Source organism: Anticarsia gemmatalis, chromosome 27 (assembly GCF_050436995.1).
Source record: "Anticarsia gemmatalis isolate Benzon Research Colony breed Stoneville strain chromosome 27, ilAntGemm2 primary, whole genome shotgun sequence".
Classification (NCBI taxonomy): domain Eukaryota; kingdom Metazoa; phylum Arthropoda; class Insecta; order Lepidoptera; family Erebidae; genus Anticarsia; species Anticarsia gemmatalis.
In genome coordinates, this window is record NC_134771.1 from 1,295,014 (window position 1) to 1,322,166 (window position 27,153).

At 34.4% G+C, this 27,153-nt stretch overlaps 1 protein-coding gene across 2 annotated transcripts in view; it reads left to right on the forward strand.

Moving 5' to 3' along the window:
- Window positions 1–3,108: 3,108 nt before the first annotated feature.
- Window positions 3,109–27,153, forward strand: part of LOC142984511 (uncharacterized) — a 48,209-nt gene continuing 24,164 nt past the window's right edge. For both annotated transcript variants that reach the window (XM_076132197.1, XM_076132198.1), the window contains exon 1: window positions 3,109–3,280. The gene's annotated coding sequence lies outside the window, so the exon portion shown is untranslated. The remainder of the gene's footprint in view (window positions 3,281–27,153) is intronic.

A 27,153-nucleotide genomic window follows, 5' to 3' on the forward strand; every position in this document is an offset into this window, starting at 1 on the left:
GCTCAATGACGACAAACCATTTCAGTCACATATCTCCTAAAGAATTCAAATTAAGTCAACGTGACAGTTATCTTGACAGCCAATCTGTTTGTGTTTGGTTTTAAATCTAATTTCGTTACAATTAACGAAGTCGTCAATGCTTAACGAGAGATCGTTATAGTTTGGTGTTAGGGCTGGCAAGTATAGTAACTAATTTAAAGTAATTATATTTTAATGGGACTTTTAGGGAGATCATTTTGGCAATGTATTTGATGTTATGTATGGTAATATAGTACGATAATTTTGGCCATGTATTGCTTATTATTGATGTATAAGTTATTTAAATTTAAGTAATGGTCACCTTGCAATTTTAATTTCACTGAAAAAAAAAATGAAATTCAAGAAAGGGCAGTAAAATTAGTTATTTCTGATTTCAATATTAGATTTTCTTTTAGATGCAGATCTATTTAGGTGTTAATATATTTACAGAGGTAGGTACGACGTAAATGTACATACGCTTATAATTTTACAAAAAATAATTGTATATATTTCCTAATTGCAAAAATTCAAAACAAAAATTCCAAAATCTCGGGGTTGAAAAAACAATAGCTCAAGCACTAAACCTATAATTCATATTTATTAATCACATGTTGAATTAGGTACATACCTAAATATATCATAATTCAAGACAAAAATCCAATAGGAATCCAAATGATTTATTTATAACTAAATATACTAGCAATTATTTAAAATTACCAATCGATAAGTGCAATATATTTAATTAAACAGCAATAAAAGTCAGCCCTACGTCTCAATCTGTCAAAGTGATTGATACTAAATGGGCGGGAATTTTGACGTTCGTTTTGGCGGGAACAAATACGTGTGTCATGGCGGCCTTTTTATAATGAGTTTGTATACTTATTGATTTTATTGTAACGCATTGAGTTTGTTTGATGATAATCTGTTATAATTAGCTAAATAGGCAGGATGGTGATAGGAATTAGTTTTTAATAGGCCTGCGAAGACGTTAGGAAAATAATAGCTTAGTAGTGTTGGTCTTAATGACCTGTTTCGTACCCATCGGGAATATATACTGGCTCTGCTTAATACTTAATTGCTCAACTAGTTCAAGATATTATATGAAAGCTTAATTACTAAGCCTTAAAAATTGATCCATGTTATTAAAAAGCAGTTCTAGCTTTTTTTACAGATTTTGAGGGAATGCAAAGTCCCTAACCCGCACTTGACCAGCGTTATTGTGCACTAATTATCTTAATTCGGAAAAAGACTCTTGCACAGCAGTGGGACAGTAATAGCTTAAATAGATTTTTTTTAGTTTAAGTCTTATTTTGTTTCGTTTAAAACAATGTTTCAAAATATTTTACTTGCCGTACCTACGATATATCGACATTTTGCCTGAACAACATCTGCGCCTTAAAACAGCATTAAATCACCAGCGAGCGTGTAAAACGCAACAACTCAAGCATACCGTCAACTGTCATCCATTTTTAGCGTCAAAGGAAACTTAACGCGCGAAAATACACCATTTCACGCGCCATTGATGTTTCGCGCCATAATTCACACTTGTAAAGTAAAATGTTGCCACTGCAATAAACTGTCGGCGCTGGACCGTGTTGCCAGGAGTGAAAACAAATTGTTTAATTGCGAGTTAAATATAGTTCTAATTAATGGTCGTTTGGTTTATGTTTGGTTTTTGTGGTTGTTAGTTTTAAATGTGTTAAATGCTGTCTGTTGTGATTAGTCACTTGAATTTGGGCTCTTTGATTTAAATCCCGGAAGGCTTTGGCTCCAGGGTTTTGAAAACATGTTGTGTTTAAAGAATATGTATGAATTTAAGAAATTCATTTACATGCGATTATGTGACAAAGTGCCTAATATTTAATAAAAAAAGAAACAATAATTACGAGACTGTCATCCCTAGCTATGAGTTACTATATTATGTAGTACCTACACAAATAATATTATAAGGATGCATGATAAATAATTATAATATATACCTTATTAGGCGTTAACAAGCCTACACTCTATGACGCAGTGGTTATAGTATCCGCAGCGCCATTGCCACTACATGCGGGGTCGTCAGTTCGATTTACACACGATACAAATACAAATGCGTGATGCGAAAATTGTTGCATCGGGCCTGGTTGTACTTTGTGTGATTTGCAAAGATGCATGTTTGTAAAGATCCATGACACAAGACTTATTTTGATACTAACTTCGAGAGGAGAAATAAAAGTAAACCCAGAATAATATTATTTAGTTGCATTAATTAATTACAAAACGCCAACCACCAATAATTTATAAAATAAGACACTTAAGCAATCAAAATAATTAATTAGCAATCGATATATTGAACTACAAAATCTATCACTTCCAGATTTACTCGTTCATTAGCCTAATTAATACTGAGCTTAAACAAAATAAATACATAGGTATTTTATTCGCAAGAAAATAGCAAAGCTTTATCTACCTTTATGTGACTACTACTGCCATCTAGTATCGAGTAGTAAGTCAACAAAGTCACATGCACTAGGTGTCAATACAGTCAGTTGATTCAATTTAATTAATTGTCCCGATATACTGATGATCTAATAAACTACATCATACTATGTGTGAATCTAGTTTCATCATAGTATGTAAGTTTTGTTGCCAAAGTTGCCAAACACTTAAGTTATATTTAAAACATGACGGCGAGAATCGGCGAGATTACTCATATTGATGTGAAAATAGAACAGAAAACTATGCCATTTATCTAAATTTAAAATATTCTATTTTTGCTTTAGTTGATATGATTTATAGATTATTTTAAGAAATACATATGTCTTTAAACTGTAGGAAAAGCGATTACTGTTTCCGCAAAGAAATATATATAATGTAGTCAAACATTTCTATGTTAAAGTTTGATTGATGTATCAACAAACTGCACTTTAGTTTGATTTATGATTTTACATGACTCATTTATTGCATGTTATATAAAAAATAAAATACTAAGATAAAAATATCGCAGTTTTATTTTCGTACTGCTAACGCCATCTGTTATCGAGTAGCAAATTGTAATTCTATTTATAAAACTTAACCTTGTCTATGGCTCTTGGCACAAGTACCCGAGTGAAGTTCAGTTTTGACAGTTGTAATGTAACAGTGGTCATCCTAGTTTTTTTATACCTCCTTGCATTTTGATACCAAAATATTAGATATTCGTAAAGTGGTATTACGTGAACAAGATGAAAATGAGAGCCCACGCACATCGGGAAAGGTGGAATGCGACCCGCTAGCTACGGTGAGTGCGACATTCGCTGTGTAGTAAGCTTGTGCCTGTATTTTTAACTGATTAAAAAAAACCGTAGTCAATTGGCTGTTAACCTTTTAACTAAAAGCGGGAGACGCGTAATTCGACGCTATGCCGTGTATAATTTTATTACTATTCGCTCGACGGCGCATACATTAGCGGTAGGACGCGCGCCCACATTACTTTTCGGTGTACAGTGCTATAATGCCAAACTGTAATCGTTACTTATCAAAACGTAATTGTTTCTTTATCTATATTAGTACAAATTTCATATTTAAACCCTTGATTGGGTGTAAACTACTTGATAATACACATTAACTGTATGCAAAGTTTATTATCACAAAAAAATAGTAATCAGTGATTGTGGTTTAGTTGTGTAATAAATATTTTGCTGTACGCGAAATTGTCACTGCATATTTTTTTCGCGTGATAAAAAAATGTCAAGTTTGTAAACAGGTGAGTTTTTATTAAATTATTTTATATTTATTATTTTCTGAGACCTGCAATAAATAAGATTATTTATTTATCAACCGGATACATTTTTCGGAAAGATTATTTTTAATTCGGAAGCTAATCTATTAATATTAAATTTGAATTTGGAGTACTTTTGCAAAACAAATATGGTTGCTGTTTTGACTTGAAAGAATGTTTTGTCTTCAAAATCAAAATTTATTTATCTTTAATAATTATTATATTGCTAAGTAGTGTTTGTACATATCAATTCTTAATTAGTTATTAATCTATCAAACACATTAGCCTACTTAGGTGTCATAAAACATCAATTTTTAATGTACATATTTGTGCTACTTTTTTTCAACACAATTTTGTCAATGATGCAAGAAATTAATTCAATACATGTTTTTTATATATAAAATTATTCTTGGAAATTCTTAAACATACAATTAACAGTGAACTTACAACATTTTTAACAAAATAACTAGATAACTTCTTATCTAATACATAAGTTATTTTTATCAGTATAATCATTTAAAATCTAGCTAATCTTGAAATATTTCAGCCGTATCTGTTTTTACAGTTAAATATTATCTAACTTTTGACTAATGACTTCTGATATTTTTTTAAAAACCAGTAATCTAAGATAAATATCTGAATTGTTATCTTATTGTTAAATTATTGTACATTTAGTTATCTATGATAATATATTTATGTAACCGTTTATTGGTTAGTACTACTGAATTTGCTGTGTCATCAAATATTTCAGTATTTGCCACCGAGCTGATGTAATGTAATTGTAAACTGTATAGATAATATTAATTTTGTACTGTGGAACGGTTTGTTAGTCACTTTTTAAGTTGTTATTGGGTAAATCAGGCCCTTTTTTGGTAACTAAGCGGACATATAACTATTTTTTAAAATAAAAAATAAGGTGTCTGTTTGAATTTTAATAAATTTAACTAATAAAAATACATATCTCTACTCTTCTAAATATGCGTAAATATCGACGTCAGATTTTATACCTAAAACGGCTAAGCCGATTTTGATAAAATTTGACAGAGTGATAGATCATATCCTGGAGTTGGACATTGAGTTATTCAATAAAACAGCTGTGAAATCGTGGCATTATGCTGGTTTCCTGTAAATTTTTTTTTAACGATCAATAAAGAAAAGCTTCGAAAAAAACTGTTAGTTTTCGGATGAAAAATAACTTTTACATAAATTACTTAAGAGTTTATTAATAGACCTAATTTTAAATTTAAGTACAATATTAGGACAATATCTGACCAAATTTTTAATAGGAATTTGTACTTAGCGCTCGAAACTGAAAGGACGTAAGTTAAGGAAATCGCGCGGACGCGCCATTTAGAGCGCTAACACATACATAATAACTAGTAGACCCGGCAAACGTTGTTTTGCCATTAAAATAAAAAAAAAAGTGTCACTTAGGGGCATGAAAAATAGATGTTGGCCGATTCCCAGTCCTACTCAAAATGCTCACAAAATTTCATGAGAATCGGTCAAGCCGTTTCGGAGGAGTACAGTAACGAAAACTGTGACGCGAGAATTTTATATATTTGATTATCTCGCCTTTTATACCCGAAGGAGTAAGCAAAGGTGTATGTAATACACCCACGTTTCGCCATGGATGTATGCTATTTGCGTAAAATTCCAATAAAATTTTGACAAGGATCGTAAGATTATAACACGTCAATTCTTCTTCTTCTTCTTATCGTATGGCTAGTGGTCAACCTAGTGTCAAAGTTGTTCAAGCCGCCCGAAGGCCAATTACGTCAATTTAAAAGCATCTTTATATACATATTTACATATGTACATATATAAATAATATGACGCCTTTTACCCATAGAGGTAGAGCCCAAAGAACGCCACTTGGTACGATCCTTACAAACTTCCCTTGCCTCATTCACATACATACATGTTGTCATACAGGACCGCCGGTACGAGTAGCACCTGACCTTTTTGCAAGACATCGCCGATATGATCTGTGCATGTCTTTTTAGGATATATTTCTTTATATATTTTTGTAAACGATTGCGTGGTACCCCCAAGACGTGACCAATCAATAAATCTAGCCTTTCTTCCAACTATGTTGGAGTCGGCTTCCAGTCTCACTGGACGCAGCTGAATGCCAGTATTTTACATAGAGCGACTGTCTATCTGACCTCCACAACACAGTTACCTGGGTTATAACACGATACCCCTCCGTAAGACTGGTTGTCAGACTTTCAAGCTTTTAATCCAGAACTACTTATATGCGTAATTTTCAGTGACAAGAATTACTAAATTCAACTCCGAAAAAACAATCTAAAATATTTTCGCGAATCTACATTATTGCTAGCAAAAATCTTTACCACTACAAAATCTAGCGTTTGCCTCACTCGGGCATCAAACCCGTGACCCGCGACCTCTAGAGTAGAAGTTGTACATTCCACCACCACGCTATTAAGGCCAATTAAATATCTTGCGATGTGTTTCAATGTTAGGGACGTACAGACTAACACATGTTCTATTTTAAATACATCTGCACTAGGTATTAGGCGTATTAGCACCGATTTAAAAACCTATGAATAAGTGCCGGTTAGCTTATATCGTGGAATTATGAATGGTTTCTTGTATATGTGTCATTTTATCTATAAAATGCAAAGTGGCCTTTAGTCTTGAGCTATTTTACAAGTGTACAATATTCTTCTATTCTCTTAATATTAAAGATTTGAGATAGTTTCTTACTTTTTCACAACAACACATACAAACTGAACAAATTTTACCTCGGATTTGAATCCTGGGTCGTGGCAAAAAGTCTTTTTTGGGCTTTTTTGTTAAGAATCTCTCAGAAATTGCATACTTGTTTATTTAACCCAATGGTTGACTGGTAGATAATACCTTGATGCATTACGTTCGCCTATGTACCACTACTGTACATGAAGTTTAAATAAATAAGATTGCCCAGAGTTAGGACGTTGCAGTCATAGATCTGCCGTGCCTTGGAGAGCACGTAAAGATGCGCTTGATCTCTCACTGATCGTGTCGATTTATCCGTCCCACCGGACTATGAGGAGTTAAGGAATAGAGAGTGTACCTGTGTATTTTGCACACTTGGACACTATAAACAAAGTCCTGCACTGTTGGCTAGTTTCAATGAAACCGACCGCCGTATCATTATAAAATTGTAAATTAAATGATGTCTAGCTAACTTGGGCGAAGCCAAAGTGGACCTCTTGTATTAGTCGGGGAAAAATTCTTTTCGCATTATAGTATGTATGAGCTTGTAATAAAATATTTTCTCTACACAAAAATGCTCGTTATTTGGGTACCTCACGAGCTCACTGAAAGAAACCTAATGAACCGTGTACTCATTTGTGATTCTTGAAGCCAAAGAGATTTTATTACAAGTTCATACATACTATAATGCGAAAAGACTCTTTCCTCGACCTAATATTAAGTATCTAATACACTTCTGCCTCAAGGCCTAACCCCTTCCACATAACGGGAGGAGACCCTTGCCCAGCAGTGGGACATTAATGGGTTAAATTAAAAAAAAACACTTCTGCCTATATCTTTAGAAGTAAACAGTCACTATAGTCTTAGAAAGTAACAAACACAGTATAAATTCACATCAATTGATCAATCAAAGCACTTGAACACAATGTAAGCTAATATACTTCAACTATACTCATTAAAATAACTCTTTTATTAATGAAAACATACATATGATATCTGAGGAGCTCGTGGCTTAGTTAACGACAGCCGCGCGGATCGATCTCTCAGGTTAAGCCATGCTTTCCGAGGTTGTTCTGTGGATGGGTGACCATCTTACACATATCGAGTTCCTCCGTGATTCGGAATGCACGTTAAATTGTGGGTCCCGGCTGTTAGGATATCTATGCGAATTTAACGAGCTTTTATTCGCGACTTCGCCCGTGTTTATAATAATTCCCGGGATAAAAAAGCTATAAGGCGCTTATAGCTATTTGCACTCACAGGCCGGTTAACGATCTGTGGGTTAATCAACCTTTATGCGGATGTCCTATAGATGGGTGACCACATACAGGTATTTAAATTGAGCGTCTCCGTGTTTTGGAAGGGACTTAAAAAGTCGGTCCGGGTTGTTTTCGATCTAACTTACGATGGTTAAACCATCATGTCAAAAGTCTTTGGGCGACTTTAACGGCTTTGACACTTGGTTAACCATTAACCAGACGATGAATGCTGACTAAATCGGGATAACAATCCTATGTGTTAATTAAAGTTCTACCGCGCAGCTCAAATAGTACTGAGCTGCCACCCATCTATGCGATATCAGCGACTTAGTTAACTTAACCTGCTCATAGTTAACTAGTGAACGGAACTCCGATTACAATATTGCTAAATTAAAAAATACCTAGTAACAACCTTAAAAAGTAACAAAAAATATCCTTCACTATAATCTATAACCTCAAATTTATTCATTAAAATATATATTAATAACAGTTATTCGTCCGAACTGATGCAACTGGTTACAATCATGTAACAGAATGCTTTCTGATTGGCTGTTGTAAGTAAAACCCCGCCTTAAAATGATTCTAGACGTTTAATTAGCTATTTTATTTATGCTAACTTTATACCTAAAACCTTGGCTTGGTACAGATAGCAGAATACACACGAATTTTATATTTTTCAGTTAAATAATTACCTATTGTATTTAATGGAAAGGTCGATTTTTTATTGTAGGATAATTTGTTTTGAAACTTTGAAATTTGGAGGTGGTTGTAATATAAATTGTGTGAAAGTCTGTCTGGCGAAATTGTAGTTACATATATTAAATCTTCATAAATCAATAAAATATTATTGGACAACTCACACACGGTCATTTCAAACTAAGCAGAGATTGTACTACGGTAACCAAATAACTGATAAACCCACTTATATACTTCTTACATACTTATTTAGATGAATTTACGACCAGGCTCAAAACAGATACTCGTGCTCATCACACAAATATTTGCCCCAGATAGGATTCGAACCCACCAAACGCGGCGCTACAGTAATTGCGGCGAGGCGGCCACGTTAATCACTTCGCCAAACGTGCAGAGTTACAGTAAAAAAGATTTTTAAACTAAAAATTTGTACTACTTACGCAAGTTTGTCCTACAGATTCATTTAGAATGTCGAGAAGGTGTCCAAAACGTTTAAGAAACGTTCAAAGCCTTACCTAACGATAGTAAAATAATATGAGAGCTGACTTAAAAATATTGCAATTCTGTGCATCCCCTAATATTCTTCTTTGTCTTGTCGGCACCTAATTTTTTCTTTTAAAAACATGCTAAAAAGGATTTGGCTGATGTTGCCTGAAGTCAAACCTCCTTGAAAATTGACATCTCCAAAAAATTCCTACAAAAAAACAAAATATTGCCAAAAAATAACTAGATTTGCGGTTAGATTTTAAAACCGATACACAAAAATACAATATATTGACTATTTCAAATACTTTGTAAGAAATTTACGAAATAAAGGATAATTTGAATTTGAATTGAATTTGACCCTCTTAATACTTAACTTGCAAAATTTTTGCCCTAATTAATGACTATCTTTGGAATCTATCGTCAAAATACAGGCAAAACTGTAGTTTTCAAGTTGTTGGTAAAATTGTTCCCATACGAAATAAATCGAAAATATTGCGCATTATTCCTAAAATCTAACTTTAAACAAAATCAGACTATTTCGATTTGCGAATTAAAGAAAAATGTCTGCCCTTATAAACCTACGTATTCCCTTAAATATTTTAAAACCGAACTAGTAAAATAATTGCAATATCAACCAGCATTTCTACCTAAACGATATTTAGTAAATTTAATATCAATATATTTTAGCATACCCACAAAAATCTCTCATCATCATCTCAGCCGGGAATCGTCCACTGTTGGACAAAGGCCTCCCCCATCGAGCGCCAATAGGACCGGTCCTGGGCCGCTCTCATCCATCGGACTCCGGCAACCCTTACAAAAATCTCTACTATACTACAATTTCATTCAACCTCATAAATACTCACACAAATACTACACATCTGTCCATTTGAAAGAATCCCACATATATTTTACAGCATTATCATCGATTTATCTTAAATATGCATCTATACTAAAGATAATCGAATATATAATAAGATAACTAACTAATATAAGATTCAGATCTAACTATGTATGCGTTAAACTACTAACTTCCTCACGCGAGTTCGTACACGTGGAATTATTTTCCGGGGTAAAAAAAAAAAAAAATTAATTAATATAAAACGCAGTGCAGTGATAGTGGTTAAGTCGGCACCTCTCACACCAATGACTTTTAGAAGTTGTGTGTATTAGAAATAATTATCAATTGCTCTAATGGTGAAGGAAAACATCGTGATGCAATCTTGCATGTCTAAAACTAGTTTAATACATTTATTTGCTGAAAAGGTAAGCAAACTTTAAACTACTCTACCTATTAATACCTAGGGGTTGAATTTTAGAATAATACCTAAAATAGCCAATGTTAGAATACGTATTTATTTATATATTCTTTCTAAATTTCATAAAATTTTATTCAATAGTTTTGGCGTGAATAACAAACATACAAACTTTTTATCTGTGATGCTAGACGACGACTTCGATCACACGCGTATTCTATTTCAGTAACTATATTGATTAAAAAAATGCCCATATTTGTCCTCGGATCTTTACTTACTAAATTTAACGCCTTTTCGCCTGAAAGATTCAAACATCCATACATCCCACATTTATAATACAAATCAGCTTTTGCCTGCAACTTCGTCCGCATAACTTAGGACAGAATTTTCATACTAACTTTCATTCCCTATTCTTGGGGGTAGAATTGATCAAAATCCTCTCTTAGCGGATGCCTACATACGTCATAACATCTACCTGTATGCCAAATTTCAGCCCGATCCGTCCAGTGGTTTAGGCTGTGCGTTGATAGATCACTATATCACATTAAGCGGAAGTTTATCTATTCAATAGCGTTTTGTATACGAGTTTAAACGCTATTGAATACATTAACTGCCGCTAAATGTACCTCAGAAACCGGGGGTATGTCAGTCACCTTTAGATTATACATATATATTTAGACTAGCCTTTGCCCGCGACTTACTCCGCATTGATATATACTTTTGGTTAAAATTGCCAAAATTCGTCCCTAACCCAATAATTTTCACCTGAAAAACTAAAAATCTTTTCTCACCAACTTGTTTTGCCGACCATACACTAAATGCCAGACGTCTTCCTCGTACGGTGCACAGAATAAGGTCAGTGCAATATAAATGCATAATTATTATTGTTAAAACGACCTTGGTTTACACGTGGAATGGAAAGATTTTTATCTAAGCATTGAAACTTTAGCACAAGAGGTTAGGTTAGTTTTGACGTCAATTCACTGGCTTTTTTGGGCGGTAGTGTTTTTAACAGTTTATCATAAGGCGGGTTCAATTCCTAGGTTAAGGAAAGTGCTAATATCTTTTAAACTTTCGCGTTGCATGTTTAATCTATACCAATATTATAATTAAAATTTAGAGTTTGTTTGTTTGTTTGAACGCGCTAATCTCAGGAATTACTGTTGCGAATTGAAAAATTAGTTTACTTTTGGATAGCTTATTTGTTAAGGAAGGCTATTGGCTATTTAACATTACGCTACGATTAGGAGCGGAATAGCAACGAAAAATGTTTCAAAAACGAGAAAATTATTACCCGTTTTCGCTTATGTGACGCAAGCGAAGTTGCGCGGGTCAGCTAGTTTATAATAGGATACGGGAATTAACGCGAACACGCATTTTACCTTGAAATGCCTAACTTTTCGGCGCAGGTTACACTCGCTCTTACCCGGCTCCTTACCTCATTCCGGGGTACTAATAAGCCTATTGCTCATAAATTAGATAACCCAATACCTCTTTGTCCGACCCGGGAATTGAACTTCGTGATCAGCAGTCGTATCCGTCCAGATCACACCGGACTGCTACTATGAATCTAAATAGATGACTGACTGACATAGTGATCTATCAACGCATAGCCCAAACCACTGGACGGATCGGCTTGTTTGGCATACTGGCCTGAAATTTCGCGTTAATTTCCGTATCCTATTATATAATCCATACTAATATTATAAATGCGAAAGTAACTCTGTCTGTCTGTCAGTCTGTCTGCTACTCAATCACGCCTAAACTACTGAACCAATTTGCATGAAATTTGGTATGGAGATACTTTGATACCCGAGAAAGGACATAGGCTAAATATCATCACGCTACGACCAAAAGGAGCAGAGTACCAGTAAAAAATGTTACAAAAACGGGGAAAAATTTCATCCATTCTGTCTTATTATTGCACGCAAGCGAAGTTGCGCGGGTCAGCTAGTCTTAATATAAACTTATAACAAAATATCGTAAAAGGAAAAAGATAAATATATCACAAAAATGTGCTGATTCGTAATCGTTAATTACTGATGAGTCTGACATGATCCTCCTAGGTTTAATGAGTAAACTTACATGATAGTTATTTTACAGGAGAGCGATTTGAAGGCAAATAGTTCCTCTACCTTTGATACGAAATCATTTTATACAAAATTATTTGATTTTTGTTATTTTTAATCCGTATTTTTTATTCTTTTATAAAAAATATTACACTAACATTAAGATCATGGTTTATTATGTACGTTTATATAAAAACAATAAAATACCTAAATTTGTTAGTTGACTCGGGCAAGGACGTATCGAAATATAGTAAAAAAAATAAGTTTATTTTCAATCTAAGGCCATACAACAAACTGCGTCGGGAAGGTTTATTTCATGTAAGTAATGTCATCCTGGCCGAATTCGGCTACGGCGGCCAGTTCTACTGAAAACAGCCAACTGTACAGAACTTTCTTTATAGTGGCCTAGTGAGTTGGTAGGATCCTTACAAACTTCCCTTGCTTCATTCACATCAATACATGTTGTTATACAGGATCGCCGGTTACGAGTACTACACACTACACACCTTTTTTTCGTCTACCAATATTTCTGCTTATTATCTGGTAGTTACTACTAGAATTAACGCAAACATGCTTCTCAATCTTGCTAACTCTTCTCATAAGGCTCTACCCCTTTCCGAGCTAGTGGTAGATTCAGTAATTGTAACGACTATCATAAGTGTCGATATTTGGCCTAAATGTATAAATGATTTGATTTTGCATTATATGGATGATCGAAGCGCAATAATAGCTTTTGCTGTCGCGCCTCACATTTATTTCAGAGGAGACCTGAAAATCGTTTATTATGATGTAGCAAAACTCTTAAAGTTATTTGGGCGGCACCATTACCATCTTTCAGTATCGGACCAATAGATCCGTAATGTTATATTATGTTTTGTTAAGATTATTTAATGTCTCTATTTATTTCATAAGCCGCGCTATTTGTGTTGTGTTCTTTATTTTTATTCGTCTAACAAACAATATCTCTACGATATCGCTTCAATGGGATTGCGCCTATTTTTCACAATAATTTTACTTTAAAATCGCGTTTTAAACATCAAGTAGTAAAACTTTAAACTCTAAGATATCTTAACGCACTTTCCTAGGTTGACTTTTATAGCAGCATTTAATACAAACGCTATAGTAAAATAAATTTACGTCATAATTCACACTAAGCACTTTCTTCATATGCAATCGTATTTAAACTTCACAAGTATTTGTATTTTTAGATGTTATAACAGTTTATCACGGTCTCCGTATTGGTTAAATGGTCGTAGGTCCGATTCTACACGAAACAAATATTTGTGCAATCAAAAATAGTCGTTTCGGGTCTTGTACATTGCATGTTTGTAAAAGTCCCCGTAACACGATAAATTATTAATTTCGATTTTTCTTTGCAAGAAAAACAAAAACGACACAAATTCGTATGTTCGTAACGCATATCTATAGTCCGACATTTAGTGGAGAAATAAAAATAAATAAATAATGTATGTATTTTCAAAATTAAGTAACTGTATCAAACAAGCCACCGTCAGCTGTTTAAGCCTGTGGGCCACTAATGGCCTAAATTCTAAATTTTCTATACACTTTTCAGCCATGACACTTTCATACAAGAATCTCTACTAAGTTATTGAACTAACCCCCGGTTTCTGAGTACATTGAGCGGTAGTTTATCTATTCAATAGCGTTTTATTATATGAGTTTTAACGCTATTGAATAGATAAACTACCGATAAATGTACTCAGAAACCGGGGGTAAGCCGCGCACACGCACTGTCCCACTTCCTACCGGCCCTAGAACTTGAGAATTCGGTATTATTCGTATAACTTCGTAAAACTTCGAAACACGACCTATCAGCGCGAGCCCATATGTTCGACTGTTTTACAAAGCCCTATGACGAATCTCTACAACGAAGATTGAATAAGGAAACTTTAAATTACGACAAAAAAATTGTAAACATCGGAAAAAAAAAATTGGCTCATGATTCTTGCCAGTTTTTCGCATTAGCTTTACCAAGATGACGCGCGTTGTTCTTCAAAAATCAAACTTAAATTATTTACTGGTTTCTGAGGTACATTTAGCGGTAGTTTATCTATTCAATAGCGTTATTTATATGAGTTGAAACGCTACTGAATAGATAAACTACCGCTAAATGTACTCAGAAACCGAGGGTTATTCATTTAGGTCTTCTTCTTCTTGTCGTATGGGTTTAGGTTAAATGCTGACTGACACTTGTGATAGTCAATGATACAGAGAGTGAATCTATCGTCAGTTCGGAAGGTAGGGCCGATGAGAAGAGCTGGCATAAAAGTCCGGGCCACTCTTTTTAATCGCCAAATGGTTTTAGCAATATTTGTATTAGGTATAAATCATTGATGATGTAAGGAGCTGCTATACGTGCACTACATCGATAATTATCGAGCGTTTCTCTTTAAAAAATACTTAGAAAATTTGTTTTTGATGAATATGCTAGGGCGGTAACAAATTTTTAGAATAACATTTCACGATTTACTGCCTCTGTGGCGCGGTCGATAGTGTATCCGACTGTTGAACATAAGGTCTCGGCTTAAATTCCCGGGTCACACAAAGTACTAGTGGTATTTTAGAATTTATATTCGAATAACTATTTCCTACTATTAATATTATTATTTGAATATTTAATATCTTCTAATTATTGCATTAAATTTGCAATATTTCTCAATAGAAGTTCGGAGTACCAACTACAGTGCCCGTTGCCCCCTTTTGGGTGTATGTCACATACACCTCTGTCTACATCTTCCGGTATTGCAGGCGTGATATTATGTATTCTCGATAATTCCACTGTCAATAGTGGTAGGGACTCGTCTCGTAGGTGATCAATTCATTGATGCAGTAACTTTAATCATGTCAATTATTGACCTCAATGATTTGATTTAAGAGGGTATAATAGGGTTTACGAAAGAGCTAGGACTTTACCGTTTCCGATCGGGCGTTACCTTTACTCATTTATAAAATCGCTTGAACATTTACAGTATATAAAAATAAATAAAGTCGTCTGTTCGCGATAAACTTAAAATCTACTGAACGGATTTTCTTACGGTTTTTACGAATAGACACAGTGATTTATAAAGGTTGTATCGGTTTTTTTTCAACTTGGTTGCTTAGTAGTCGAAAAAATGCGACGTTCAAAAAATTTATTTAATACTAAATTGGCTATTTACGTGTGGGAGACTTTATGATCCTTCGAGATGCAAAGTTTCATCACGAAGTTTTTCTTCAAGAAATGATAATTGAACAGTTTTTCATACTAACATTACAATCATGAAAGTCTGATCACGGTTAAACACTTAACCATTTTTTATGAGATATCCATTAAGTTGAAGAACCTATGTATATCAAACGCATACGTTTTTTAAATTTCACTTCCTTTTTTGTCTCGTACTTATCCCACGTTAAATGGGGTCGGCACACTTGGCACAGTATTTTTTCTTTTTAAAAACTATCAAGCTATTTGACTAATCTCTGGGCTTGGTTATAATTTGACTGCCTCCGAGGCGCAGTGATTTAGGCCACCACGCCGCTACCATTGCGTCGGGAGGTCGTGGGTTCGTTTCCCACACGGGACAATGGAGAATGTTAACAAATTTGGGTTATTAGCTCTTCAAATTCTATGTTAAAAATAAAAAATACTAGTGAAAGAATTATTTTGATACGTCAATTAGTTTCCGATTTATAAGTAAAACAAGTTGAACCGCGTGAGTCGGTGTGACGTCATTGTACACCACGCTAAGTCTGCCTCACATAGTCTTTTTTAATAATATTTACTATTATTACACTTTAAATGTAATAAGCAGACGAAAACACAACAAAATACTGCATAAGCTATTACATCTACGGCTGTAGACTTGATATTAAGCGGGACGCGGCCCGCGCGGCATGGTGTACTATGACGTCACGCTGTTAGCGGGACTCGATATTTTTTGAAACTTTGAATGCTTGTAAAATCAAAACTACTTGGTATTTTGGACTAAAAAAAAAACTTGTTTGCATGTACATGTACAGGCTTTACTGAGTCAAAATTTCAAGCGATTTGGCATACCTAGTAACATTCTCCATTATTTGTGCGATCCACAAAAATCCACAAAAAATGCCTGAGCCTTTTGGTGCCGCTTCGGGTCGGTCGCAGTGAAATATATCAGTGAATCTGTGACGCCCCACAAAGGTGATGACGTTGTTCGATGGAATTTAGTACCTCGGTAGTTTAGGGTGAGTCCCACATACCCCAATTTCGAGCCGGGGATGCGTATATGCATTTCCCAACCATCACAAAAAAATGTAAGTGGGGGGCACTGGAGGGTTTTTAAGGTCCCAGAGCCCCTCCATCCACAAAAAAGTTAAGGGTGGTTTTTTAGTGGCAGCACCCCATAACCCAGCCTTTCCTTCACAAACATTAGGTAATAAATGAGAAATCGCTTCTTCAAACGGAAACATCATTTAACTGACCGGTTAACCAATAGGTATAATAATGTAATCTAATATAGTGTTTCATGTTATTAAAATGAAGTTTTTCTTAAGGAAATCTTGATATTTTACAAGCTTTTTTATAGTATACATGTGTAGTTTAGAATAAATTAAACTCAGGTTATTGGCCTAAAGAGTTACACGCGCCACGGTAACCTATTTAACGATATTTTTTTGTCAATGAATTAATTGTGAATTGTCTAGTTTTTTTGTAGTTACACATCTGCATAGCAGATTGTGTCTGCGAGTTCGATTCTCGGGTTTTTGTGTGGGTACTTTCAAATTTCTGGATTACTTTTTGATTTTGGATCTGCTGTGCTGGATACCTTGGGTTCGATTCCCGGATCGGGCATTGTGCTAATTGGGTTCTTATTTGTACTAGAGTAATTTGGGAGGGTAAGACTGCTGGTCTGGACGTCTAGGGTTTGATTCCCAAATAGGATTCGTACATTTTTTTTGTTTGTATTACAATTTTGACAAAATTTACCGAAGTTTGGTAGCGTGTCCGGTATTAGTGCAATGGGCTTTGAAAATTGATAGCTAAGGCATATATAGCACATTTTTCCGGATAACAACAATTTCAAGGCCAAAAACCAGTATCAGAAATCGCACGAAAATCAATAATGTTTTCTTACCTTCAGTAAAACTCTGACCAAATCTATAAATATCACAATAGTTATAAATTAAAATACGGTCCTTCAAGCTAAAAATAATCTTATTAATTATGCTCAATCAATGTTGAAAAAAAAATATGGCCTCGGTTGATAGATGACAACTGAATTCTGTTTCTCTTGCAGAAAGTAGAAAATTCGGGTCTTAAAGAGGCATTATTTTCACTTTTATAAGTTACTAGCCGACTCGCGCAACTTCGCTTGCGAGAATGGGTCAAAATTTTCCCCGTTTTTGTGACACTTTTTACTGATACTCTGCTCCTATTGGTCGTAGTGATGATGATATATAGCCTATATATAGCCTTCCTCGATAAATGGGCTATCTAACACTAAAAGACTTTTTCAAATCGGACCAGTAGTTCCTGAGAATAGCGCGTTCAAACAAACGGACAAACAAACAAACTCTTCAGCTTTATAATATTAGTATATAGTATTATAAGTTCTGCGTGTATTAGAAATAATGATCACTTGTTATAACAGTGAAGGAAATCATCGTGATGCATCCTTGCATGTCTGAATGTAGAGGAGCACTAACCCCTGGTTTCTGAGAAGATTTATGTAAATTCTATCAAGAAAGGGATGAAATACTACTCAGGCATAGCTGCAGGCCGAAACCTAGTTATGTATTAAAGTATATAATATTGATTTCTTACAAAATTTTATAGAAATATTCTCGAAAATTCAAGTACCGTGAGACCTTATTAGTGAGAATAAAATTTTATAGTTTAGCATAAACACAAAACGGATACAATATTTCCTTTTTGTATTAGGAAGTTGACAAATTGCTGCGAAAACGTTTAACACACTTTTGTTAAAAATATTCACACGCTCGAAGAAAGTCAATTAGGTACAAACACCTGTGATTTTTGACAAGAAAGCTTAATTGGTCATTAATTAATACCTTTTCTTTTTTAATATCTATACTCGTACTAGTAGATTACAACGCTGAAGAGTTTGTTTCTTTGAACGCGCTAATCTCAGGAACTACTGGTCCGATTTGAAAAATTATTTCAGTGTTGGATAGCCCATTTATCAAGAAAGCTATAGCATAACGCTACGACCAATAGGAGCAGAGTACCAGTAAAAATGTCACAAAAACAGGGGAAAATATGACCCATTCTCTCTTAAGTAACGCAAGCGAAGTTGCGCGGGTCAGCTAGTCTTTTATAAAAGACAACTCCCGCACTAAGAATTGCTCTTGTGTCGGGACATTTACAAACATACAAACAACGATCACAAAGTACAACCAGACCCGAAACAACGATTCTTAGATTCCGTATTACACAAATTTGATTCGTGTGGGAATCGAATCCGGTGCACCGATACCGACTACCTTGAAACTTACACGTGCCGTTTAAATTAACTTTATATACATATTACGTCATACGGAATTAAGTTAAAACTGCATTTGAAATAATGCACTGAAATTGTTTGAATAAATTATAATACTGACGTATGTCGGGTTCAAATTTCATGACGTTTTTGGATATAAGGAAACGAAATTTTTATTATTTATTAACTTTTTTCTAGTCAGTGATAGTCGAGTGGTTGTTGGCACCTCCCACGGAAGTTGCAGGTTCGAACCCGAGGCAACACATTAATTACTTTTCCAAGTTATGTGTGTATTAGAAATAATTATCAATTGCTCTAATGGTGAAGGAAAACATCGTGATGAAACCTTGCATGCTTAAAATTTGTTTAATATATTTATTGTGGGCATGCAAAGTCCCCAACCTGCACTTGGCCAGCGTGGTGGACTCAAGGCGTAACCCCTCCCTCATTACGGGAGGAGACCCTTGCCCTGCAGTGGGACAGTAATGGGTTTTTATTTATTTTATTTATTTACTTTTTTAAGTTAATAAATCTAAACTTTTTTAAAGATAATAATGATAATACATGTCAGGTAAACAAATAAGGTATCATCCTACTTTAATTTTCAATCGAGTTTAAGACCCGTTGCATTATAATATTTTGTGAACAAGTCGCGAGATTTTGAAACTTTTTTCGTTTAGATAATTGGTTTAAAGTCTGCACATTTGTAACTTGAACTCCAGGTCTCAAGTTCGATTTTCCGGCCGGATTCTTATCAGATTTTTTTGTACCCGGAATCCAGTAATATGTTTTTTAAATGTTAGGTAATAGATAATAGACTTGTTCCCATTTTATAGGACTACTATGATAATTGAGACTGATTTCTAAATTCAGTTTTTAAGTATATTAGTTGTTTAATCGTAACTCTATTTTGGTATAATGAGTCAACCAATACCTATACTTTATCGAGTTCCACGTGTAAGAGAAATTATTCAATTTGTGAACTATTCGGAAATCGAACCCGGAACTGCATAATTAGTCGCAGTTCAATTTTGATACTAATTGACCTTGGAGTCGAACCTGTGGTTTAGAGTTCAACAGTCGCATACAATACAGTTAGGGTTAATAATATAAAAAAATAATGGCAATAAAAAATGGACGTTTAAAACAAAAAAAATAGAAATTAAAAAGTACCTCCCTATGCAAAATAACTACCTTATGTTTAACTAGACTACTTCTAAGAAAAATAAAGTAAATATTTTTTACGTTCAAAAAAACATCACGCTGTATACATACAACACGTATATACTCCAAAGAATTTAACTAAACAACATCCACAAAAAATAACATAAAAAAATAATTGTTAAAAAATTACAAAAAAACAACATGCTGTACATAAAACATATTCAAAATACCCCCTACGGTTAAACTAAACTACATCAACAATAAAAAGAAAGAACAGAAAAAAATAAAAATTTTACTAAACAAATAAAAAGCAACAGCCTGTACATAGCACGTGCAATGTTTTGGTAGTGAATGACACCGTCTTAACGACTGGTTTAAAATAATAATATAACTTGTATTATTATTAATAATTATTATTCGTATATGTTAATTTATACATATTTTATTATGCTGCGCGTATCCGCAGATTTTCGTTCGCTAATTTTTTTTCGTATATTTTCTCCCGAACTTTTTTTAGTGATGACGTCATTTTGGGAAAGCGATTTTTTTTCATTAAAATTGTATTTAGCATTAACTTATTTTAAAAATAATAATAAATATATTGCTCTTGTCTCGCGGGGACTTTTTTTTACGAACACAATAATTAGAAATAAATTTTACCAGCCAATGTCCCACTGCTGGGCAAACTTTCCCCCTCCTCCCTTCCCTCATTCCGGGAGGGGACCTGTAGCCTTTATTTATTTTATCGTATGGTTAGTGGTCAACCTAGTGTCTAAGTTATTCGAAAGGCCTTTGACTGGGCTTAACGACTGTTATCTTAGTACCTTCCAAAGCACGGAGACGCTCAGTTTAAATACTACTATGCGGTCACCCATCTATAGAGTGACCGCGCGAAGCGTTGCTTAACCCACTGATCGTTTGCTAAACGGTGGGAGTTTAATGAATTATTATATTTTATTTGTAAAAATGTTGATATTTATTTCACTGAATTACACACAAAAATAAAAATAATCTTTTATTATAATTCTTCTATAATAAAAACACACATTCGTATATCACATAATCGGCCCATATTTAGATCAGTATTAAAAAACTCGTGACCTTGGTGTAGCGGTCAACGGTCCCGCCTTCGAATCCCGCGTGTGTAACGTTTTTTATATAAATATTTGATGTGTTTCGTCATCTTCGTCACTAACATTGCACTAATTGTTTTAGTCAGTTTTTAATTATGTTTTTGTCTGTTTGTCTGTCTAGGCGTTGTGACAAAACTACTGTATCAATATTGATGATTATTAGAATTTTTGACTTTGATGCCTATTATATAGGTATAGGTTGGTACCTCCCACGCCAGTGGTTGTAGGTTCGAACCCGGGGCAATGTACGATGATTTTTCGAAGATATGTGTGTATTATAAATAATTATCACTTATTCCAACGGTGAAGGAAAACATCGTGTTTCAACCTTGCATGTCTGAGAGTTGTTTAGAACAGATCTTCAAGGTATGCAAAGTCTCCAACCCGGCTTTGGCCAGCGTGTTAGACGGAAGGCCTAATCTTTCCCTCTTTCCGGGAGGAGACCCTTGCTATACAGTAAATGGTTAAAAAATTAATTTATCAATTGAATAACTTTCTGTCTGACTGTCAATCAATGAAATCAAATCAAGCACTTTTTAATACGAAAATGAGCAAAATGTAATAAATATTTTCACATTCATCCCCTATTTTAACCCCTTAGAGGGTGAATTTTTGAAAATTCTGAAACATTTACCACCTTTAATTTCACGTTTCTAAAGATTTTTGTGAGGACGATGACATTTTACAGGTATATACCGGTAACAGGTAATTTTACAGGACAAGATAAATAAATATAATTGGACTACTCACACACGGCCATTTGATTCCAAACTAAGCAGAGCTTGTACTATGGTATCCAAATAACTGATAAACATACTTATATACTAAATACATACTTATATAGATACATTAACAACCAGACTCAGAACAAATACTCGTGCTCATCACACAAAGATTTGTCCCGGGTGGGATTCGAACCCGCCACACGATGATGTACTGTAAATTTTTAACACGAGCGAAGCCACGGATATAAACTAGTACGATCTAAAACTAAACATATGTCAAGCGTGACCGTTATTTGATCTAACCAGCTGTTAAGACAAACATCAATTGACAATTTAAACTTAGTTTAATGAACCTCCACGTGTAAGTCTAGCCTAAACAGACGCTAATATACATAATATATACATACTTATGTAATATACATAAGGTGTTTTAATTAATTGTTTTAGTTAATTTTGATTCCTGTTTTGTTTGATTTTGAGGTATTTTTTTTATAATGGTTAATTCACCAAATCGCACTCGGCCAGCATGGTGGACCAAAGAACTTACCCCGCCCTGGTTCGGGGAGACCCTTGCCCAGCAGTGGGACAGTAATGGGTTAATTTGGTATTTGGTATTACTCCCGGACTAAGAATTGCTCTTGTGTCGCGGGGACTTTTCAAACATACAAACAACGGACACAAAGTACAACCCGACCCGAAATAACTGTTTATTGCTAGCATAAATAATTGTTAAATGTGGGAATCGAACTCACGACCTTGCGTTGCACCGATAGTGCATGGTGATCACCTAAACCACTGCGCTACTGACGCCTTCAAAATGTTATGTATTTTTTATCCATATTCCCTAAATAGCTTTCTTGAAATATTTTGTTATTTTTTTAACAGTTGTTTTGAAAACTATATCGCACAAACAAAACGTAAGTCCAAAGTTCCATTCGCCTGTTAGGTCAAAATGTCATCGGGTATTCCCAATTTTACGTTGGAATGCTTTCTATAGTAGCCGGCATTTTTAATAAATGCCTAGTTATTGGCAAAGGTTTTGTCACTTATTACGATGTTCTCGTCTCGATAAGTAACACCAAACTCCATGGCGCAGTGGTTTAGGTGGTCGCTATGCAACTACCAGTGCGTGGAGAGGTCGTGGGTTTGAACACAAATAGTTGTTCAGTAGTGGTCATACTTTGTATCCATTGCATATATGTTTGTTAAAGTCCCCGCGACACAAGATCATTTCTTGGTGCGGGAGTTGTCTTTTTAAATAAATTAAAATTCATTTTATAAATAAACTAACTTTAACCAGCAACTTCTTTTGAAAACATTTCCCGGGATATCGTGTTATAACCCAGGTAACTGTGTTGTGGAGGTCCGATATACAGTCGCTGCATGTAAAATACTGATATTCAGCTGCATCCGGTGAGACTGGAAGCAGACTCCAACATAGTTGGAAGAAAGGCTAGACTGATTGATAAGTAGTTATTTTCACTTTTTTTACCCAATTTTTGACAATTATAAATATGAATATTTACCCTATAAGAAAAAATATTTACCTAAATTTTCTTATTACGTAAATAAGCGTAATTGATACTTAACTGTACGTATTTAATTGTTAAAAAATCTCATTTGCAATTTATATAATTTCGCATAGTAACTGGTAAGCAAAAAGTTCATACGTTTGTTCGGCACGTGTAAGTTAAGGTAGTCGACTCTATATAATATTACACAGCCGGGCTTGCCTTCAAAACAAATATTTTTGACACAAATCGACTTAGTTCTTTGACATTAATGATGAATATTTCTAAAAATAAATCGATTTTTATTTGTAATTGTGAATGTATTTTTGAAATTAGTCAGTTAGTGTAATTATGTTCAAACCTTTTAATGTTTATTTTAATTGTTTGTTAATAATCTATACTAATATTATAAAGCTGAAGAGTTTGTTTGTTTGTTTGCTTGTTTGTTTGAACGCGCTAATCTCGGGAACTACTGGTCCGATTTGAAAAATTCTTTCAGTGTTAGATAGCCCATTTATCGAGGATGGCTATAGGCTGTCATCACGCTACGATCAATAGGAGCAGAGTAACAGTGAAAAATGTTACAAAAACGGGGAAAATTATGATTATCTTAAGTGACGCAAGCGAAGTTGCGCGGGTCAGCTAGTTATTAATAAAGCCTAAACAGATAATCATTTATGCGACAATATTTGACCTAAATGAATAAACATATTTTTTATTACATAGTCGCAAAAACTAAATGTAAATTAAAACATAACTCTCAGTAATTCATTCGTTAGAAATATAAAGAGAAGTGATAGCCGAGTGATTAAAGTTGCGCTTCCCACGCAAGTGGTGCAGGGTTCGTATCCTAGGCGACACTCCTTTCGAAGTTACGTGTGTATCTATACTTAATATAATAAAGCTGAAGAGTTTGTTTGTTTGTTTGTTTGTTTGAACGCGCTAATCTCAGGAACTACTGGTCCGATTTAAAAAAATTCTTTCAGTGTTAGATAGCCCATTTATCGAGGAAGGCTATAGGCTATATAACATCACGCTACATTCATAAGGAGCGGAGTAGCAACGAAAAATGTTACAAAAACGGGGAAAATTTTGACCCATTCTCTTAGGTGACGCAAGCGAAGTTGCGCGGGTCAGCTAGTTAGAAATAATGATCACTTGTTCCAACGGCGAAGGAAAACATCGTGATGCAACCTTGCATGTCTGAGAGTTCTTTAGAACAGTTCTTGAAGGTATACAAAGTCCCCAACCCGTATTTGCCCTGGGTGGACTTAAGACTTAATCCCTCCCTCATTACGGGAGGAGACCCTTGCCTAACGGTGGAACATTATTGGGCTAAAGATTTGACTGCCTCTGTGGCGCGGTCGGTAGTGAGTGCTACTGCCGCACAAGAAGTTCTCGGGTTCGAATCCTGGGTTGAGCTAAGAATTCTTTTCTTAGATTTGATGTTGAGAATTTCTATAAATTGCCCGGAGTTGGGAAGTTGAGGTCAAAGACCTCTGTGCCTCGGAGAGCATGTAAAGCCGTCGGTCCTGTACCTGACCTCTCACTGGTCGAGTCGGTTATCCGTCCTACCGGGATAACCCGGTGGGACGGATAACCGACTTCCCTTACTGTATAAGAGAGTAAGGGAATAGAGAGAATACCTGTGTATTGTGCCCACACTTGGACACTATAAACAAAGTCCTGCACCGTTAGCCAGTTTCAATGACACTGACCGCTGTAGGATACCGGCTAGGACAATATTATTGGGTTAAATGTATAATTTATTTATGATATAATCGTTATGTTAATGTTAACTAGAATACGCGAAATTTAACCTTCGCACAAATAACCTTAGTGTTACACGTGTCAGGTCAACAAACGAACAAAAACAAGTATTATAATTTAATTAAATAACTAGAATATAAATTTATACAAATTCGTCCCGTGACTTTGGGGAGAAGATACTAGTGAGGTTAAGTAATGTAGACGAGGTCAAGATTTGGATGGGTGCCCGATTGGGGTAGTTGACACCACGGCCGAATGAGTCCATCACTTTGGTTAAGGGTGGGTTGGGCACTATGTCTTCAAGAACTTTTTGAACCCTCAACATGCGAGGTTTATTTCAAGATTTTTTTTTCACTTTTAGAACAAGTGATTATTATTTCTAATACACTCATCATTTGGGAAAGTGATTAGTGTCTTGTTAAAACTCTTGAAAAGTTATTAAAATATTCCTTAGATTTTAAACATTAACAATTTGCGTAGAAAGCGAATACATATGTATTTTTCGTAAAAATGAAGTTTTTAAATTGTGCACTAAAAACAACACCCCGTATATAGCACGTGGCGTTAACTCGTTCGTTTCGGTATTTTAAAACTAACTAGTATTTTAATTTTAGCCTTTAATGTATCATAGTATTATTCAAGGTTAAAAGATTTTACATAGATAACTGTGCTTCGATGTTTTTTATAAGATCGCCTCTTCCGCATGCGAAAACTGTAAGTGATTTTTTTTTATTGATTTTGTGCATTTTTTTTATTGAAGTATTTTTTTTTTTCGATTTAAGATTTTTAAGTTCGTAATTATTTTTTTTATATTTCATTCGTCGCATTTTTGTTGTTTTTTTATGGTTAACTTTGTTATTTGTGTTTTTATTCATTTTGGAAATTTGGAATTGCGTATTTTTAAGGCAATAAATTTTTAGATAAATTTTGGGGTATCACTGGTATTTTTTTTAAATAGTTTTTTTTTATAAAAACCTAATTTCTGACTCGTTGCAACATAAAGAAAAATATATTATACAAATTTTCAGAAATTTTTCTAAACAGATAATAATCTAATGATTTAAAGAGAACACAAGTATATATGTTAATTTTAAATAACTAAGTATTTACGTAAATGCCTAAAAATATATGAATTTGTAAAGGAATCAACCATTTCAACGTATCAGCATGTTTTGAACCTATTATGCATAATTATGAATGGGTTATTGGCCTAACACTTACACGGGTTACCTAATTCTGTTGAGTCATACAATCAAACTTGAATTTTATTTATATGTTGCCGTCAAAGTAGAAAATTATTCAATTCGAGAATTTCTAGTAATATGCTAGATTTACCGACTGCGTATGGTGAGAATAATGTTGTTTTTATTATCTATACTAATATTATAAAGATCTAATATATAAAATTCTCGCGTCACAGTTTTCTTTACCGTACTCCTCCGAAACGGCTTGACTGATTCTCATGACATTTTGTGAGCATATTGAGTAGGACTGAGAATCGGCCAACATCTATTTTTCATGTTCTTAAGTGACACATTTTTTTTAATTTTTAAGGCAAAACAACGTTTGCCGGTTCAGCTAATCTATACTAATATAATAAAGCTGAAGAGTTTGTTTGTTTGTTTGTTTGTTTGAACGCGCTAATCTCAGGAACTACTGGTCCGATTTGAAAAAATCTTTCAGTGTTAGATAGCCCATTTATCGAGGAAGGCTATAGGCTATATAACATCACGCTACGGTCATTAGGAGCGGAGTAGCAACGAAAAATGTTACAAAAACGGGGAAAATTTTGACCCATTCTCTTAGGTGACGCAAGCGAAGTTGCGCGGTTCAGCTAGTTATAAATATAATTTAATTGCACGTTTAGCGTAGTGGTTAATCGGTTATCTCGCCGCAATAACCATAGCGTAACCATAAGGTGTGGCGGGTTCGAATCCCAGCCTGGCCAAATATTTGTGTGATGAGCACGAGTATTTGTTCTGAGCCTGGATGTTAATGTATCTATATAAGTATGTATTTAGAAGTATATAAGTATGTTTATCAGTTATTTGGTTACCATAGTACAAGCTCTGTTTAAGTTGGAATCAGATGACTATGTGTCCAAAAGTATCCATTTTT